Below are 19,915 nucleotides of genomic sequence, written 5' to 3' on the forward strand. Positions count from 1 at the left end.
GTTAGTTTCTGTTCACTCATCATGTGCTGCACAGTCCCGTCTCAGTTTTTATAAAGTGTGTTCGACTTCATGTTTTCTGTGTTTGGGGCCAAATTATGTGCTGCACTCAACAATTTTATGGCAAACTACCCAATAAATGCTGAGATATATCAGTCTGTAGTCAGAGGATGGGAGTTCGGGAGCTTTGTAATTTGCTTTGTTTTGACTGGAGATTTACTTTGGCTTTTACAAGCCTCTTCATTAAGTACAGGCACAAATCACTTGGTTGGGTTTGGAAAAGCTCATGGTTTTAATTCAGAGTTGCTAATTCACAACATTAGCCCTCTATATTAAATAAAAAAATAATCAAACACATCTACCTGCACCTGTTTGTTATACCAATGCACTTCAATCAGAGGACCCCCTGTGAGCAAGCACTTGGCAACAGTGGGAAGGAAAAATTCCATTTTAACAGGAAAAAACCCCCAGCAGAGCCAGTCTCAGCACCAATACCTGCAACTTTGCACGTGTTAAATGATTCTGTTTGTTTTTTTAACAATGCCTTTTTTTCCAGAGTAAGAAGTGTCTCATCTATTTATTGGATTTATATTGGATAAAATAACCTTTAATTCATCTTGGTGGCTAATGCTACCGTGCTTGAGCGTAGTTGTCTCCAGAACCTCGGCTGGCCTGTGTTTACAAGTAACACCTCTCTCTCTTTCACTCACTCACACACACACACACACACACGGCTTGTGGCAAACTGCAAACGGGACTTCTTATGGTTTTCTGTTAACAATGGCTTTCTTCTTGCCACTCTTCCATAAAGGCCAACTTTGTGCAGTGCACGACTAATAGTTGTCCTATGGACAGATTCCCCCACCTGAGCTGTAGATCTCTGCAGCTCGTCCAGAGTCACCATGGGCCTCTTGGCTGCATTTCTGATCAGCGCTCTCCTTGTTCGGCCTGTGAGTTTAGGTGGACGGCCTTGTCTTGGTAGGTTTACAGTTGTCCCATACTCCTTCCACTTCTGAATGATCGCTTGAACAGTGCTCCGTGGGATGTTCAAGGCTTGGGAAATCTTTTTGTAGCCTAAGCCTGCTTTAAATTTCTCATTAACTTTATCCCTGATCTATTTGGTGTCTAAATCAAATCGAGAATCTGTGGCAAGATCTGAAAACTGCTGTTCACAAACGCTGTCCATCTAATCTGACTGAGCTGGAGCTGTTTTGCAAAGAAGAATGGGCAAGAATTTCAGTTGCTAGATGTGCAAAGCTGGTAGAGACATACCCTAAAAGACTGGCAGCTGTAATTGCAGCAAAAGGTGGTTCTACAAAGTATTGACTCAAGGGGCTGAATAATTACGCACACCCCACTTTTCAGTTATTTATTTGTAAAAAATGTTTGGAATCATGTATGATTTTCGTTCCACTTCTCAAGTGTACACCACTTTGTATTGGTCTTTCACGTGGAATTCCAATAAAACTGATTCATGTTTGTGGCTGTAATGTGACAAAATGTGGAAAAGTTCAAGGGGGCCGAATACTTTTGCAAGCCACTGTATCTGTTATGCAGCACAGTGATCTTCATGGTGGCAGCTATTAGCAAGTGTTACTAACTCTACAAGCAGGCCAGGGCACGGCATGTGCCAGATGTCAGAAGAACTGGACTGTGGAGGTCAAATGAGCTCAAGCTTACCCAAACTTGAGTTTATCCTCAAACTAGAGATGAACCGACTTTTTGCAGTCTTTTGAAGATATTGTTGTGACCCAGACTTACACTCCTGGTTTAAACCTTTTATGACCCATCCAGTTATTCCCAAACAGAATGAGATCATGATTAGATTAGATCAGCGGGGTTTCTCTGTTACTCATCATGCTAAGTTTTAAATTAAAGTCAAGATTAGATTGGCAGCAATTCCAAGTGCCATGCTCACTAATAGGATAATAGAGATGATAGTAGGCTGAATGTTAATGTAAGTGTGGGATTAAAAAGAACTTTAGGCATAAACGTGTCCCCAACATCAAATATCAAACTGCAGCTAACATGACAAAACCTCCATATTATAACTTATAATCTTTGTTTCTTTGACATTTTTTTCTTCTTAAAGAACTTTACTTCAGTCCAACCTTTAAAACATAGGATTTAAAGCCTGGTTTGGCAAACTGATGCTGAAAATAGATTTTAGGGTGTAGACTTGGAACATTCTCATGTGTGCCTGAGTTGAGTGGTTCCTGAGAAATAACAAACTGCACATAAACAGAACTGGTTGCACCGACTTACAGGACTTCAATATAAACTGTCATCAGGTTTGTAGGTTCTCTTTTTTTTTAAGAGAAATTATGTTTCAACCAATTCCACCGTTAAATAAGATTCAGAACTTTGTAGTTTCATATTTTTAAAAATCAAAGTCTATAGATAATGAGACAGAGGGCGCTGTAACTATTAACGTGCACCTCAAACACAGGGACGGGTGAGGAGACTATTTTCAGTGGTCACCTTTGAGTACAAGTACTACTGTGTGTGTTTATGGTACTTAAGGACAAAAATTTAGAATAGCTTCAGACAAACTTTAAGAATCCAGTCTCTAAGTGATGACGTATGAACCCTGCTTCCGGGTCCAAACTACTCTGTGTTTAACATGTTTTAATGCTTTGTATCTTGTTTAATCTGAACAAGCCTCTAAAAACAGTCAGTGATCACTGTTGGCCTCTCTCGGTTTTTATTACCACTGTTTATTTTACAGCTCAGTTTTTAAAACCTTACAATGTAACTACAGTCCAGCCCATTCAGCAGTTTGGTCTGTTTACAGCATCCTGCCATTCCATTGCATTTGTCCTTAAACATCGGGAACCCTCACATTAACTTTTATCGAGTGGAAAAAAGTTAACATTCATCCTCCAGCTTCATTGTCTTTATGTTATGCTAACATAGCTGGGTAGCTAGCCAGCACTTAGCACATCATTCAATACCAGCTAGGCCAACTTCAGTAACCCTAAACCCGAAATTTGATCCATTTTGCATGTTGTGGCATTCGTTAAATTGAGTTTCATATTTATATACAGTACTGTGCAAAAGTTTTAGGCAGGTGTGGGGAAAAAAAATGCTGTAAACAAAGAATGCATTCAGAAAAATAAATGATTATTTATTGGCCCCAAAGGTATTCTGCAGCAGGACAAACGCACAGCCAATGTCATCAAGAACTATCTTCAGTGTAAAGAAGAACAAGAAGTACTGGAAGTAATGGTATGACCCTTACAGGTCTCAACATCATCAAGTGTGTCTGGGATTACAAGAAGAGACAGAAGGATGTGAGGAAGCCTACATCCATAGAAAATCTGTGGTTAGTTCTCCAAGATGTTTGGAACAACCTACAAGCACAGTTCCTTCAAAAACTGTGTGCAAGTGTACCCAGAAGAAGGCAAAGGGTGGTCCCACCAAATACTGATTTGATTTCGATTTCTCTTTTGTTCATTCACTGCATTTTGTTGATTCAATAAAATGAATGATTAACACTTCAATTTTTGACAGCATTCTTTGTTTACAGCATTTTTCCTCACCTGCCTAAAACTTAAGCACTGTACTGTATACAAATATGAAACATGCAAAATGAATCAAATTTCAAGTTGTTCAACTCTTTTTTTTTTTTGTTATCCTGCCAGTAAATTCTTGATTTCAGCTGCATGTGCTGCCAAACCATGAAAAATAGCTCAAACAAAACATTTATAAAAATGCTTAAAAGCATCTAAAGAGGAAAGAGTAAGCTGCATTTGTGGAAAGCTCAGGAAGCTCACCATTCCTGCTTTAATGCAATGAGGCAGGAGAAGAGCAGCCGTTCATGGGCTCAGGTGAGTGCTCACCTCGAGGGAAATAACACTTGGATCACAGAAAAGAGAGGGATGACTGGTCAAGGTAGATGATGAGGAACGGAGGAAAAGACGGGGACAAAGAAGACATCGGGAGGTAAAGTGTGATTAGACAGAAACCAGCGAATAAATGAGAGAAAAAAACAAAATGAAGAAATACACAGACATGTAAAAAAAAACAAGACAAAAACAGAGAATAATGCAGAGGGGGGTGCGAGAGCCGAGAATAACAAGGAAAAGTGCAACAAGCAAGATCAAAAACTGCAGAGACGAGACGAAGAATAAGAACGAACAAGCAGTGAATTCACAAAGGAGATATAAACACAAGCCGAGTGGACAGAATACATGAGAAGAAAATCAAGAAAAATCACTGAAATGATTCTTAGAAACGAGATAATGTGAACTCTGTGGTGTTATGAACTCTAAACGGCTGGCAGAAACAGAGATGGACGGAGAAAATCAGATAAATGTGAAAGTGAACGACAGAAAATAAAGTGCTGGGCGGAGAAAAGAGAGCAGCCATGAGTCAAACGAAGACAGAGATCCTGAAATACGAATGGCACGTTTCAAAGAGGACAGTCGAGGGAGCAGCAACAAAGACCGAAACAAAATCTGCAGCACATAAAAGAAAATGAAAAAGGGAGAAGGAGGAAGAGAGAACATGAGGCAAAGTGAGCGTATCATCCCACAGGTGAACGGCACAGACGCGAGCCTTTGTTAATTATGCTGTGGGGGTAACGCGCTTGTCATGGTGCTTCATCTTCTCCTCGTCCTCCTGGTGCTGCTTACATTTTGCCTCTTCTGCTGCGTGTCGTACATCACTTAGTCGATGATTTTCAGTTAAATTATTCAACTCAGGATTCAGGCAGAGAAATGTTACAAACGAGCCACTGATCCTGGATCATCGCCCACCAATAATTAGGGTGACAAATGTAGAACGTAGTAAAATCAGTGTGTTCTCCAGAGAAGGTTACAAACAGCAGCTTGCATGTTTGCAGTGAAGCGACTAGGATGACAGGTGATGTGCTCTGATGATGCTTTTCCTTATTTTCTGCCATATAAATGAGGAGGTGATCTTATGACCAGGTAATCCTTCCTCTGGGAAAGCTCCGAGACAGTTTTTCCTACCCTTGGATCTCTGTGATGTCAGAGAGAGGATATCCCTGATGTGGTCATTCTAGGCTCAACGGCTTTGGCTGTTTAAACCTTCTTGTTTAAGGACCAGAGAAAGGTTGCCTTAAAGGCAGAGGAGTTCAAACGGAGTGTGCTGTAGAGATGAACAGCAGTAAGGTCTAAGAAAAAAACATATGAAGCTTGAATCCAAACACGCTTGTCTCTGTCTGCTAACTGCAGCACTGAAAAGACTGAAGTCTTTTTACCTGGGAAGATCTCCATGGTAAGTTGTGCTAAACAACCTCTGGAGGAGTTATTTTACTTTTTATTATTGGCTGTAAGAACCAAATGATGGTTCTCACATGTAAGACGAGCCTGTTGAGCTCCAAGTTGGAAACACCTCCTCCTGTGAAGTTAGAGCTATGCAAAGTCAGGGTTAATGGAGACACCCACAGTTGTAGAGTTCATCAAGCCAACGATGAACTGGCTGCGTTGTGGCGTGAGCATCTGAAGGATTTGATGTTTGTAGAGTCTGAGCCATCAATGGAGGATGATTCTTTTTTTTTTCTCTTTTTCCTGTAATATTGCCTCTGGTCATCACTATACTCCTCCTCCTCCTCTTTTGTGTGATCTGGAAGAATCTGGGAGGGAGAGGCCGGAGGTCGACTGAATGCACTGAGTGGCCGACTGACAAAGAGCCGAGGGCTTTGCGCTTAATGTGGTCAGAAGGACACGTGTGAACATTCACGTGTGCTCCTGAGCTGCACTCCGCTCTTTTATTCAAGCTTTACAAGACTGTCCTTGGTTTAAACGTCTTCCTAGTAGTGATGTGATGGCTTGCAAGCTTTGTTATTTTCTTTGTTTCATCCATGGTCGACATCAAATTTAAAAATATCAGCTGAAATATTGACAGAAAAATGAAAAGCGGTTACGGTACAACTATAAAGTCGTGCGTCTGTACCGAGCAGGTCATTATTTGTCTGCCATTATTGGAGAATATGAAGTAATCCAAAACAAAAAAATAAAATAAAATCCCGGCTGGTCCATTCAGATAAAACGTATCGGGGACAAACAGCAAACAGAGGGAAATGAATGTAATTGTGTGCTGTCTTGTATTAAACATGCATCTTCCTGACAGAGAGAAAACAGTGACACCTTTTAAATCACTTCCTGAAATACGACTTTTTGTTCTGATTGTTTTTCTGTTTTCATTTCCCCGATCCGTTCTTCTGTCGCTGTTTGTGTCTCTGTAATATTCTGGCTTCTTTAAATGTTGAAGTGAAATGACTGAAAATGAAATATAACAAATACAGTTTGTGCTGAAAGAACCTGAACATGTAAAAACCACCCGTGTAGTCTCCATCTACTACATTGTCAAGAAGCAGTACAATTATCAGGTCACTGGTAAAAACTAATAACTGATAGTGAAGCTGCAGCCATATCAGATAGAGCTGCTCTGAGGTCTGCTGCTGCATTGCTGTGCTGTTGCCTGTTTCTTCAACTTGAGCCAGAAAGCACTGCCAGGTAGACGGCTGTCTGCAGGAGATAATTATTAAGAGGTGTCTCGTGTATGCGCTGGCTCCACAAACATTGCAGAATGAGATTCAAAGTTTGATTCCAGCTCTGCAGGTCACAAAAGTTGTGTACTTTCAGCATCTGTGAGTTCACAACTGAGACAGTAATATGCACACAGCTTTTTTTTTAAATTATGAAACTACACTAACCAACCAGCAAATAAGATGAGTGGGGATAAAACATCTTCTTTTCTTAGATTTTTGCTCACAAACAAAAAGTGCAAATTACAGCTGTGTTGCTCAACACTTCATTCTCAGTTTTTATCATTGGCCAGAGACAAAGGCAGCACTTACTTCATATAAGACAGCATTCTGAAAATTCTCAATGATTTCAATGATTCAGTCAAGAGTTTATTAATGACTTCTATAACCAAGCGTAAAGGAAAACGAGTAGAAAGCTGTGCTCTTGTACTGAGGATGTTTCAGTTAAAAGTTAAACCTTTGGTCATGCCCTAGCAACTGTTGAGATGCACTTGAGCTGAGGTGGTTCCTGTCAGTGGACGTGTTAACTTGAGGATTGTAATTGGCTGTGATTGGACATGAGCTTGAAAGCATCATTACAGTCTGAAGTGGATGTGATCAGCCTGTGAGTAGGTCTAAACATGACATTTCCTGTTCCCACTAGGTGGCGCTTTAACTGTTGCTGACTGTTGGCATATAAATGTGTTACAGTCAGGACACTGTATGTTTGAGTTACACCAATTTCTTCACGGTGAAAAAGTAAAATCAACTCCTGGTCAAATTTTAGACGGTAAACTGGGTAGTAGCACTAGATGAATTTGTAAAATATGATCCAGACTGCGGGCCAGACTGTGTTTGGTTTAAAGCAAAGTAAAATTTCACAGGGAATGACAGGCAAATTTAGCAGCCTCATTTGAAGAGTCCTGCCATTGTTCATGCTAGCTCACCATTATGGTTCATTTATAATTCATTAGAAGAGGTTTAAATATCCACTGTGAAAAAGGCACCACACATCTGGACCAGGTTGCATGCACACGGTTAGAGAGGAAATTAGATAAAGAGTCAAAATCTCAGCTTTGTTTTTGTGGGCATGATTATTTTTATGGTTAAAGGAGCAGCAGAGGTCACTGTATGCACCTTCTCTAACTTTCCGTCGTGGCCTCATTAGTCTGTGTGACCTGTGTGGCCCAGCACGAATGAGCCTTATGCAGATGCAGCACAAGTCATGCTTTCTGCAGCTGCTGCAAAACTCCTGGTATCAATCTCCATAAAGGAGGCGTATTGGTCGGAGAGGCCGACACTCTACATCTTTTCATATAAGCTGCAGGAAAAGTAAAACAGATGTCCACACAGGACAGTGGCCACCACACAGAGTCACAGTTTGTTCGCTCAATTACCTTCCGAATCACAAAGTCTGCAGTAGGTTTAAGCCTCTGTTGTCTTTTAAAACCTCTGTTCCTGCTTTTTTGGGGCCCACATTCACAAAAACACAGATATTAAAAAATAAAACATCAAAACAAAAACAACTGAAGCACAGCTTTCTACATCCCAACTGAATTTCTGAATGTATTCAGTTAAAAGTCATGTATCAGCAGTTTGTGTTTGTGTGGATTAAAGGTCAACATTTGTAGAAAAAGGAACTTTTTCACGAACATACCTCACCATGTCGTTCCAGGCGCTCTGGATCACCTGCCGGTGAGCAACCACTTCCTCTGCATGTTCTTAACTTCAAGTTCTTTAAGTCCATTTATAACAAAAGTCACAGAGGACTAAGATGGTGAACTTCATTAATATTCATTATATAATACTCTAGGGCAGTCATACATTTAAAATGTACAAAATGCAAATAAATAAACACAGGGAAAATAAATGTTTGAGCTGATTAGTCTTCAGATTTGTCTTCAGCACCTTCATAGCTGACCTCAGTAAATCAGCAGGTAACAGTTTGAGTGAACAAGTCCTTAATCCACAGATGTTACTTTCAATTTATTAGATAACTGTAACTGATTTAATAGTGAAAAAGTAGTTAGAATAGCAATTCTAAGGGACGGGGCTGAAAGGAGACCATTTGGCACCAAAAGTCTTCTAAAGCATCAATAATGTAGAAATGGATTAATATGCTGATGCAACAGTTATGATAGATTACGACAGTTAATGACAGAGCACGCGTGCACTGAAAGACACACGTAAAAATGGTTTGCACTGAGGTGGATTCGCTTATGAATAATTCAAGATGGATAAATTCAATTAAGACTGTGCATGTGGAGCCGTGTTGTGCTGAGGTCGGGTCAGTGGGTTTAGCTGCTTATTCAGCCTGACCTTTCAGACAGAGAGCGGGAGAATGAGTCAGCTGGAGCAACTTACACCAAACGCTGTACTCTGTCATTACACCAGGTTTATTTTCACATTCAAAAAACATACGCAGTTTAAATTTGGCTGGTCTCCGTCTACAGTTAGTCATCCCAGGCAAAGCTCCTGGCATTGCCATTCTGAGCATTTGCGCTCATGTGTTTTCAATGCAGACTGGCCTCGTCCTGTCAACAAGCAGCTTTCCACCTTGAATTTAATTTTGGTGAAAGTGGAAGAAGTGTCAGGGAGCAAAATCTGGTGAGTTAAACAGCTGTGCTCCAAAACACAATAAAACACAAACTGGTGGGTTTGAATGACTCTGTGCATGAACAGGAGGGTACAACGCCATCATGGTGTGCACCTCACTTTCTCATGACTGCATCTCCTCCGGTGTTAAATAATAACTGCCCGTGTTAACTGTATGACAGTGCACAACTAAAAGAACAAAGCGCTGCCCTGACTTGCCCACTGAAAATTGTTCTTTGGCACAGAGGTTGATGCTTTCAGCACAAGTTTGAGTTCCATGGTAAAATGGCAGGAACACAAGTGCAAGCAGTCAGAATGAGCCTGCGAGGAAGTGAAGCAGCAAACCAGTAATGCTGGAAGAGGCCCGGAGGTGCACGAGGACGTGACCTGAGAGTGGAGATTCTGGTTTTTGATATTTTGCTGGTAGAGTTTCAGAACCTGTGATTAAAGTCAAAATCCAAAAAATCAATTCAATTACAGAACAATTAAATCTATGAATTTCCCTCCTTTTATCTTTTAGCAGATTACAAATGATTAAACTTAGGTTTCGTTTGCTGTTACATGCTTGAGGAATTGTTTCAGGGGAGACAGTGAAGCCTTTTTGTTCATACTGTTGTGTGGAGTGTGTCCTCCTTTCTTTTCAACCTTTCCAGTAAAATAAAGAGTACTGTGCCGGCGCCTCCATCAAAGTTAAGAGACGGCTGTTCTCTGTTATTGACTGCACTTTCTTCAAATACTTAATTATACCCAAGTAGGTGAGGCTGTGTGTGTGCATGAATGTGTGTGTGGGTTTATTTGTGTGTGTGTGTGTGTGTGTGTGTGTGTGTGTGTGTGTGTGTGTGTGTGTGTGTCTGCAGTTGGAGGGCTATGAAGGGGGGGAGCAGAGCCAAACGGGAGCTTCCTCTGTGCCTCGAGGCAACTGTTGACTGTGGCGGAAAATATTGGACGCTCGGAAATAGCTGACGTTTCAGTGTGTCCTCAGCAAAACACACACACACACACACACACACACACACACACACACACACACACACACACACAGCGAGGGAGAGAACAGAGTCTCTGCTGCTCTTTCCCCTCGTATGCTCGCGGGCGAATGAGGACTGCTCTTATGTCATATGGTGAAGAATCTTTTAGTTCTGCTCTGAAATGCTGGATCACAATCGCAGCCACATGAATATGTGAGGTCACTGCATTGACACGAGGTCACTCTCTGGCTCCCTTGTCATCATCAGCACTGTGAGGAGTGCTTATCAGTCAGTCTGCACTGCACTGGAGATTTATTTATCTTAAAGTAAAACTGTCAAAACTGAAAAATAAGCTCTTAAAATATCACCACACTTTTTCCTACCTCTGCCTAAAAAAAAAAATTCAAATATTTGTATTTATTTTATTTTTTTCATGTGGTCTGTGGTGTTAAACCTCTTCTAACATGTCCCCGCTTGTTGAAGTAAACATAAAACCATTATCACAGTCTGGATTTGTCACTTTGGGATGGATCAATATTTGGCCTGTGCAGTTAAATTCAGTCTCTTGGTTGAGACTGGCACGTAATCCAGAACGCTGTAGGCCGAATTTAGAGGAGAAAAATAATACGATTTCTAAATGCACATTTTAAATGGACTGAAAATGATAACAAATTATATTTATTTTATTAATTACTCCTCTTTGTTATATTTTTAATCTTTCATTCCATACCGGTGTATTTCCTGATAGAATGAAAGTGGCAAAAGTGATACCTCTTCATAAAAAGGGAGATAAACATAGTTTGAACAACTATAGGCCAGCGTCACTTTTGTCACAGTTTTCTAAAGTGCTTTAAAAACCTTTTGTGCAAAGACTTGATAGCTTTATTGAAAAACATCAATTACTAAGTGAAAATCAATATGGAGTTCGGAAAAACAGATCAACGGCATTAGCATTGCTGACTACTACTGATGACATTTCATTTGCAACAGACAATAATAAATATACAATAGGGGTATTTATTGACTTTGATACGCTGCAACATTCTATTTTGATTTTTAAGCTGAATATTTATGGGGTGAGAGGAATTGCATTGAACTGGTTAAGTAGTTATCTAGAAAATAGGTCCCAGTATGTGCATTATTTAGGCAATTCCTCTGAAAGATTGAAAATGGAATGTGGGGTTCCTCAAGGTTCTGTTTTGGGACCAAAACTTTTAAATTTATATATAAATGATATTTGCAATGTGTCCAATTTTGTTTTGTTTGCAGATATTACAAATTTTTATTGTGATGGGGTCAAATTGAAAGAATTGGCTGAATTAATGGTTTCTGAAATGGAAAAACTAAAAAAAATGGTTTGATGTAAACAAATTATCTTTGAACTTGACAAAAACGAAATTTATGATTTTTGGAAATTGTGTAAAAGAGGATGAACTAATTCTGTCCATTGATGGAGTTCGATTGAGAGAGTTACTGAACTCCGTTTTTTTGGAGGCAAGGCTTGGCGAGGCTTGGCGAGGCGAGGCGAGGCGAGGCGGAACACACAGTGAGGGATAATGGAGATCGCAACACAGACAAAGGAAAACACAGGGCTTAAATACAAAGAGGGAGCAGTCAGGGAATGGGAAACAGGAGAGAAACAAACCTGGGACAAATCAGGGCTAACGAGACAAGGGAAGCAAAACCAGATACATTAACTTGAAACACGGACTTTCAAAGTAAAACAAGAAACATAACACAGACACGTGGACTTGACAAGGGGATGCAGCAGAGATTCCTTTGTTTGTCATGTTAAGTGCACAGCGCTTTATTTTCAGCTGGTGGTTGTCTGAAAGTGCTACATAAATAAATTGCTTGCTTGCTTAAATATATAAGAATGTTTTCATGATGTAGTGAGGACAGCGTTTAACAGATGTAATGAAGCAATTCCGGAATACTCTTTAAATATTAACTTTCAATAAAATGTATTTAAATCATTGTGGCTGTTATGTTTTCATGTAAAAATATTTTTCATGTAAAATATTGCTGTACACTCTCCCTGTTCTTTGAGACATTAAGAGATGATCATCTCTTTATTGATGTCAGATATAGATCTGTAATTCAAAGTTCATGGCAGTCACATTAAGAGAAAATGCTTGGCCTGGGTCAAACCTGACCTGGACCACACTGTGACGTTTGTTAGGCTTAAGAACTGCATTAAATTTAATTACTCAATCCCTGTAGAAAATATTCTGAAGCTTGCTGTTCCTAGTCCCACCACCCTTACATCCTCAGCCTGAGGCTGTGCTGGATTTACAGCCCATCCTATCCAATTTCAGTCTGTTTCTCTTTCCTGGAGCATATTTATAGGAGGCCTTTTTCCTCTACAAACAGATCTCAGGTTGTTGGAGCATATCTTGACCCTCTAGGCTATGTCATAATAAGCGATGTACATACGCAGCCCAGAGTAAGCATGTAATTGGAGAAGTCCGGAAGCTCATGTGACTGGCTTTACATGCCTGATCAGATTCATGAGACTTTCACGTTGTTCTAAACTTCTAAACTAAACAACAGAGAGGAAAAACTGACGCTGGCATTTTATAATGATTCAAGTGGTCAGGGACAAAGAGTATTGATATGAAATATTTTTAGTAGAAGGTGATTTAGGGCAGATTTACCAGGATAGTTCTCACAGCTGTAAATGTATTCTTCATCCATCTCACTCACTAATGTGCAACAAGATTCAGATCAGGGACATTGTCCAGCACAGAATGAGTCCAAGTCCAGGTTTCACCATCAGGTTTCTTTTTAGCTGTGAAATTTCCAGAGCCTACATGGAGTCAGCAGGAGATTGGGTTGTGACATGCAGGATTACTGATGTGGTGTCGACAGTTTACTGCACATCCTCTGTAGAGTGGATATCCACATACAGACCAATATACAAAAAACCACGCTGATATTTCAGCTATTTATTTTTAAAGGAACTTGATTACAGAGTAAAATTCATTTCCTCTAAGCATCCCTGTTTGCCTCCGTTATACCGTCATAGACAAAGGGACTTAAACCACAGCTGTTGGAGGGAGACATCATATGTCTGGAAAGTCAAGGTACTGCAGTTCACATCAAAGGTCAGCTGCATTTGCCTTATGGTACCATTTGCCTTTTGGCAGCTGACAACCTTGCTTCCCCTTTCCTTTTGTGGGTATTTGAAGAGGTTCTCAGCTAATGTGTTTTGTCACCTCTGCTTAGCTGACAAAAGAAAAAAAATATTTGAGGATGTGGATGAGCTTGAAAAACATAATAACCACAGTCATCGACAGGCTGGAAGACTGCTGTTTGACCACCGGTCTTGTCTGTCAGTTCATCCATGCCAGGGCTAACACAGACAGACAACCGTTATGTCCAATTTAAAATCACTACTAACTGTCATGGTTTGCCATTTGCTGCTCTGGTTACTGTCATCACCTTCGCCACCAGGGCGGGGACTGGGTATCTGTGCCATCCTGGATTCCACTCCCACGCTCTACTCACCTGCTGCTCACCTCCACTGATTACTCCAGGCCTTATCTTATCTTAACTTATGGCCTTATCTTTCCTGTGTTCTCCTTTTCCTTAGTACAGACCTTACTGGACCCTACCAGGTGTGTTAATGATCATGGACTGTCCCCCAGCTCTGGACCTTCCCTTGGGACCCCTGGAACCCTGTCCGCACGTTCACTGTATATATGTACAAATCTCACCTGGTGCTGCAAATAAACCCCTTTCTGCTTGCACACCTCAGAGTCCTGCATTTGAGTCATGCCCAGTAAATCAATCGTGACACTAACTGCATGTCTTTGGGAGGAGGCTGGAGCATCCTTCTGTTTCTTTCTGGTATAAATAAAAAAATCTTCACACCTGTAGTTACAATAAATGTGTTTCTGAGACAGAAAAAAATGTCCAAGCCAACCAAAGACACAGCACAGCTGCATTAGATACACATGCAAAAAATTTAAATGCTGGATGCTGGTGTTGTTATGAGTGTTTTGTACTTTTGTGGAAAGCCTGTCTTTAGAGTGAGTCAGGCTGTTTTTACAGCCTGACTTCTTAAAAAAACAGCAAAAAGGTATCTTTTATATTTAATCCCTTGAAAAATATAAAGTTTTATGTGAAAAGTCAAACAGTCTCCTCCGAAAAGGCATGAGACTGCATGTTAGTCTTGAATTATTCAGATGAATTTTGCATAACTACAACAAGCAATATTCTGATGCCATGCATAATTAATGAATTCTGTCTTTAACTAAAGTTCCTAATTACATTATGTACAAACAGCAGATGGAAAAAGCACAGCGGGAGCTGCAATAACAGAGACGGAGCCATCAAAGTCACATTTTAATTACATTCCTCCTGTACTCTGTCCACACACACAGGACTCATCACAGGACGCATGTGGTCATGTCTCTCAACTCTGAGCTGTTTCTGAAATTTTAATTGTAAATCAGTATTCCTCCACGCTGCCATGTGGTCACAACTGGAGCATCGAGTATGTAAAATATGAAGGATTATAAAGGATGGTAGCCGTAGTTACTGTAGATTGAAAGGTTTGATTCAGCTACAAAACTAAAACACATGCAACCAGGAGAAAATCCAAGTGACTCAGGTGTATATGTACAAACACCTCAGCAGCACACACACACACGCTGATCTCTGTCATGTCATATTAAAGATAAGACGTGGCAGTAGTGATGATACAGGACAGAAGCAGGAGGAACAATTGAAATGGATGCTGAAATGGAGCTTTTACACCAGTCTTTATAATAATTAACCGAGACAGCTGGGAAAAGAGCATAATCGCCTATGAATTACCTTTGTAGAGGTCACACTGTAGCAGACAATAAAGATATAATCAGCGCTGTATCAGGTGAGCCGGCTGCTGGATGAATGCAGATGAGAGGGAATTTGTTAACAGGCTGATCCAAGGTGAGCATTTGCATTTTTAAAATGGCCTCATCTGTCTCAGGTGTTTAGCTCACACGGTGAATCGCGACAAGTGTAACAGTAAAACATGTTGAACTTTCTAGATTAGCAATATTACAAGCTGCCAGGTGTATGAAGGTCAGAGGTCACCTCATGTACCGCCTCGTGTTTCCCACGTGGCTTCAGAGTAACCTGTGGCAGCTATATGCAGCGATACGGCATCTGAATGCAGAAGAGGCTCTGCTGCACGCTCAGCAGTGAGGGTGGAATGTGGGGAAATTAAACCTGGTGTGTTTTCCATTAATCTGGCAACTTTCATTCAATTGCTCCTTCTGAATTTGAACATATTACCCATGTAAGAGAGCTTTGGGGGTGCAAGAACCTCCAAAACTTTATTGCATGCTGAGTTTTCCAAGCCCAAAGTAGCCTCCATGAATGTATCAGGATCTACATTCATGAAGCAGTTCGTCAGACTTGGTTCAAAATTGATCCAAACCCACAACAAAACGATGCTGGTAAGGTTTGGAAAGGTGGATTTTCACCTCCATTGATTGTCAGTAGGTGACAAACTGCAAAGTTATTACTTTGTCAGATCCTCAGTCAGGTTTTGTGGTGCAGAGTGTGGTGATTGCTTGCAGACCCAAATGCAGAAAGCAGTACTTGGAGAAAAATGTAAGGGTGAGTGTTTATTGGAGAATTGACAAAAGGAAAGGAAGGTTACCAAAAATAAAACAGGAAATAACTAAACAATGGATCATCGCTGACACAGACAGAAGGACAAAAAGACAAACACAGAGACATGGAAGCATAAGGAAGGCAGGGATACAGAGAGACACAAGGAATAAAATACAAACCGAATCCATGAACAGAACCCAAACCTGTAAAAATACGAACCTGGGAACGCTGTGCTAAGAACAACACAAAACTCAAAACTTTGGGTCCAAGACCATGACATCCTCATTCAGACTTCGGACAGTAACTGATTTAGGAAACAAACATTAGTCTATATCTGCAGTTCATAAGAGCAGTCTTGATGAGTGGACGGTGAGGCAGCGTGACTGAGGGCTGCACACATTCAAGTCATTGTTTGAAATGACTGTGCGAAGACAATGGATTATACCGGTATATTTTTAAAGCACTGGTGTTTTTGCCAGTAGTTTAGTCTTAGACTACAACACCTGTGAATACAGTGAATACTCCCTTGGTCTCCTGTTGCTGTTAGGATGCCTGGGTTGTTGACCCAGAGTTTTGAGTTTATTATATTATTTATCATTTCTAGTCTTTGGTTTCTTTGTTAGAGTTCTGTCTTATGGTTTACGTCTCTGTTCCCTCTGTTGCAGTGCCTGCCTGTGAGTCTGTGTCTTTAAGTTCATTCTGTGTTATGTTTCCTGTTTTACTTTGGAGGTGCATGTCTTTTGTTAATGTATCTGGTTTTGCTTCCCCTGTCTCGTTAGGCCTGATTTGCCCCAGCTGTGTTTCCCTCCTGTTGCCCATTCCCTGATTGCTCCCTCTATGTATTTAAGCCCTGTGTTTCAGTTTGTTGGTGTCGTGATCTACCCTTATCTTATGCTGTGTGTTCTGCCTGTCAGCCTGTTTGGGTTTGTAGTTTTCAGTTTAGCTTTACAATAAATCTAACTTTTCAGTTTACCTTCCATCTCTGGGTGTCTGCACTTTGGGTCCTTTTCCTGCCTGCACACAGCCGTTTCATAACAGTTGCGTTGCGTTATCATAGCATAACATTACCTGTAGATGAATAAAATGCTTGGAAGAGCACTGATTCTTTGTTTTTTGTTTTTTTACTTGGGAGCAGCAAATGTTACCAAGAGCTTCCACTGAGCCAAAGGATCTCCTATGAGCATCACTTGGCAACGGTGGGGAGAAAGAACGTGCTATGAGAAGAGGAGATATCTGGGAGAATTGGGCTCAGGGAAGAGCAGCTATCGGCTATGACTGTTTGGGATTGTGATAGGAATAGGAGAAGAGAGCAAGAGAGAGAGATGGAAAAATGGGGAAAAACCAAAAACCCCAAGAGAGAAAACAAACATCAATTAAAGCTTAATAAGAAAAAGAGTAATAAAGAATGAGCAGTACTGGAAATTACAACATCAAAACATTAAAAGGTTAACTTAAAAAATATGGGTCACACGTGAAAACAGTTATCAATGCACTGCACTGTTATGAAACATATCAGCCAATATTTGTAGATAATATTTGCTTTTTTAGGCAGGCATGTTTCTCCTGTGCAACCCCCCCCCACCACCACCACCACCCTTCACCCTTCCAGCGACATAATACAAGTGAAATTAATCCTCAGAATAATGAATAAGGTAATTTGGGTGGCTGGAGTCTCATGCTGAATAAACATTATTCTGATCCTGAGGTGTAAATATGTGAGGAGTCCCGATAAGCACAGCTCTGAATGGAAAAATTTTTTGGTAATTTGCATTTGTTGGACCATTATTTGACAATACTGGTGTGTGTGTGTGTGTGTGTGTGTGTGTGTGTGTGTGTGTGTGTGTGTGTGTGTGTGTGTGTGCTCTATCTGCACTGGGACAGACGTTTAAATGTATTCTCTGTGCGGCAGCAGACATCAAAACACAATTCAGCAGACGCGACGAGCTTCCATTGATACTGCTGTTTTTTTTTTTTGCGAGAGCAAGAGCTGTCAGCCATGTGTCTGAGTGTTTGTGTGTGTCTGTGTGAGTGTGCGTCAGGACATATCTAAATATAATTTCACAGACTTGCCAAGTTGCCAGCGTTCCTGCCATTCAGCGAGACAACGGAAGTCTCGGCTCTGCTTCAGTGAGAATCTTTTGTGATTGTGCGGTAGAGGGAGGCCCGATAATGAAACGTGTCACGTGTGTCACCTTTTGCGTTGCCTTTTCTTTGGCTTTTGCAATCCGGGTTGGAAAACACACCTTTCATCATTTAGACACACGTGCTTACAATCACGCGATGATGTGCATGCATGTGCAGGATAAACACACAAAGCTTACACGTGCGGGTACATTGACATATTCATTCATACAAGCTCTCAAACACACATTCAGACTTCATTCTTTGACCTTACGTCTATGGAGATGTCTCAGTCACACAGGTGTAGAGACTGTTCGGTAATCCTCTGACAGGCTTTGTTCCCTGACTGGTTGGTGAGTGGTTGCTGGCTGTTGCAAAGAGAATTCTGCACTAAAAACCTTCCTGTGATTGCTTTGGTCACTACCTGCTTGCTGTGGTCACCTGTACTTTGAATGGAAGACACCGACTTGTCTCTGGATAACTGACCACCCTGAAACCTGAAAAAGTGTGACAGAAACTGGAAAGGAAGAACATTTGCTTCCAAAGTAAAAGCTGTGCCTTCCACTCAAACCAACATGTTTCAAAAAGTGGAACTTTTATTCTGAAAGGGAGTAGTGTGTCATCCATGCAAACTAGAGGCAACCACAACACGCCGCTAGCAACCAAAGAATATAAATATAGAATTCTGAATATAAATATCCAATTTCCAAAATCTTTCTCCAGACCTTTTCACACATATGCATGTTCAGACCTTTGGAAACATAAACTCTGTTATGTGAGAGACCTGCCTGGATAGAAATGGAGGCAGTGCACATCACCAGCGTACTATATTACCCATGCTACTCACACACTGGAGCAATCTGAAAATACATGGGCTTTGTCACAGGGAGCTGCCAGGCTGAACATTTGTTTTCTCAAAAAAAAACCCAATGATGCTCCTGTGAATGTGTGAAAATGGCTGAAGTCTGCATGACCGGATCAGAGCAGGAAATATCTGTCACTGTCTTTGCCCTAAATTTAGTATATAATCATTTATGTAGTCAATTAAATTAAAAATATTAGATACAAAAAAACCTGCCCTTACAATTTAATTATTATTAATTCTTACAGAAGTGTTGAGATAAGGTTTTATGAGATAAGATTTCAATGAAGAAGAGAAAATATTTATTTAATACTGATATCTTAGAATTACTGAAACTTCGCCTGAATGAGAATTTTGTCAAATCAGATTTGACAGCTGATTATAAAAATCTAACAACAGACAGCACACACATTACTCTTGTTTTTAACCCAAATTGAATTCATTGTAAAGTGCACAATCATACATACAAAACCACAACATTACATTCATAGTAATGTCAACTATAATAACTGACAATGAAATAAAGAAACAGCTGAATAACGCAATCACTGACATCTGGCTGGCTGGAAACTGGACTCCAGTGAACTATGGTGAGCGCCATTGTCTGCCCCTAACGAATGATCCAAAACACAACAGCAGGTCCACCTCTTAACAGCCCTGATAATAAAACCAAGGTTAGCCGAATCAGACTGAGATGCGCGAATGACCATAAACAGGTCGTTGGTGCTGGAAAACCCTCCAGTGTGGTGGAATTAAAACAATTCAAGAGTCTATTTTACTTTGTCTGTACTTTACCAGTTCCCAGAAACTAACCAGAAAACTAACCAGTCTAACCAGAAGACAAATGAAGATAAACTGAAACTAAGGTTCAGGGTACATGAAAATCAAAAATAACAAAACCGAAAATCAAAAATAACAAAACCGAAAACCAATCATCAAATAAGAGACAAAAACTCAGTTATAAAAGCTCCTCTAATCCAACAGAAGCATTCACCTTCCTGTTTCTAGTACCAGTTTGGACAAGTGAAGATAATGACATTTAAGCTCATAGATATGACATTAACTCCACCATTGCTCTTGTCCTTACTATGATTAATATACCGATTAACCTTTTTTCATAATTACATAATCTTAGCAGCTCTTTTCTATTCAGGTCTCCAGACTTTTATTCATTTTTTTTCCTTTTATGATCGTGATGCACACCTATAAATTCTGACTCATGCTAACTTTGTCCACTGCAGGACAGCACAGTGCATGCCAAGCACA

This window comes from Oreochromis niloticus, linkage group LG2 (genome assembly GCF_001858045.2).
Source record: "Oreochromis niloticus isolate F11D_XX linkage group LG2, O_niloticus_UMD_NMBU, whole genome shotgun sequence".
NCBI lineage: Eukaryota > Metazoa > Chordata > Actinopteri > Cichliformes > Cichlidae > Oreochromis > Oreochromis niloticus.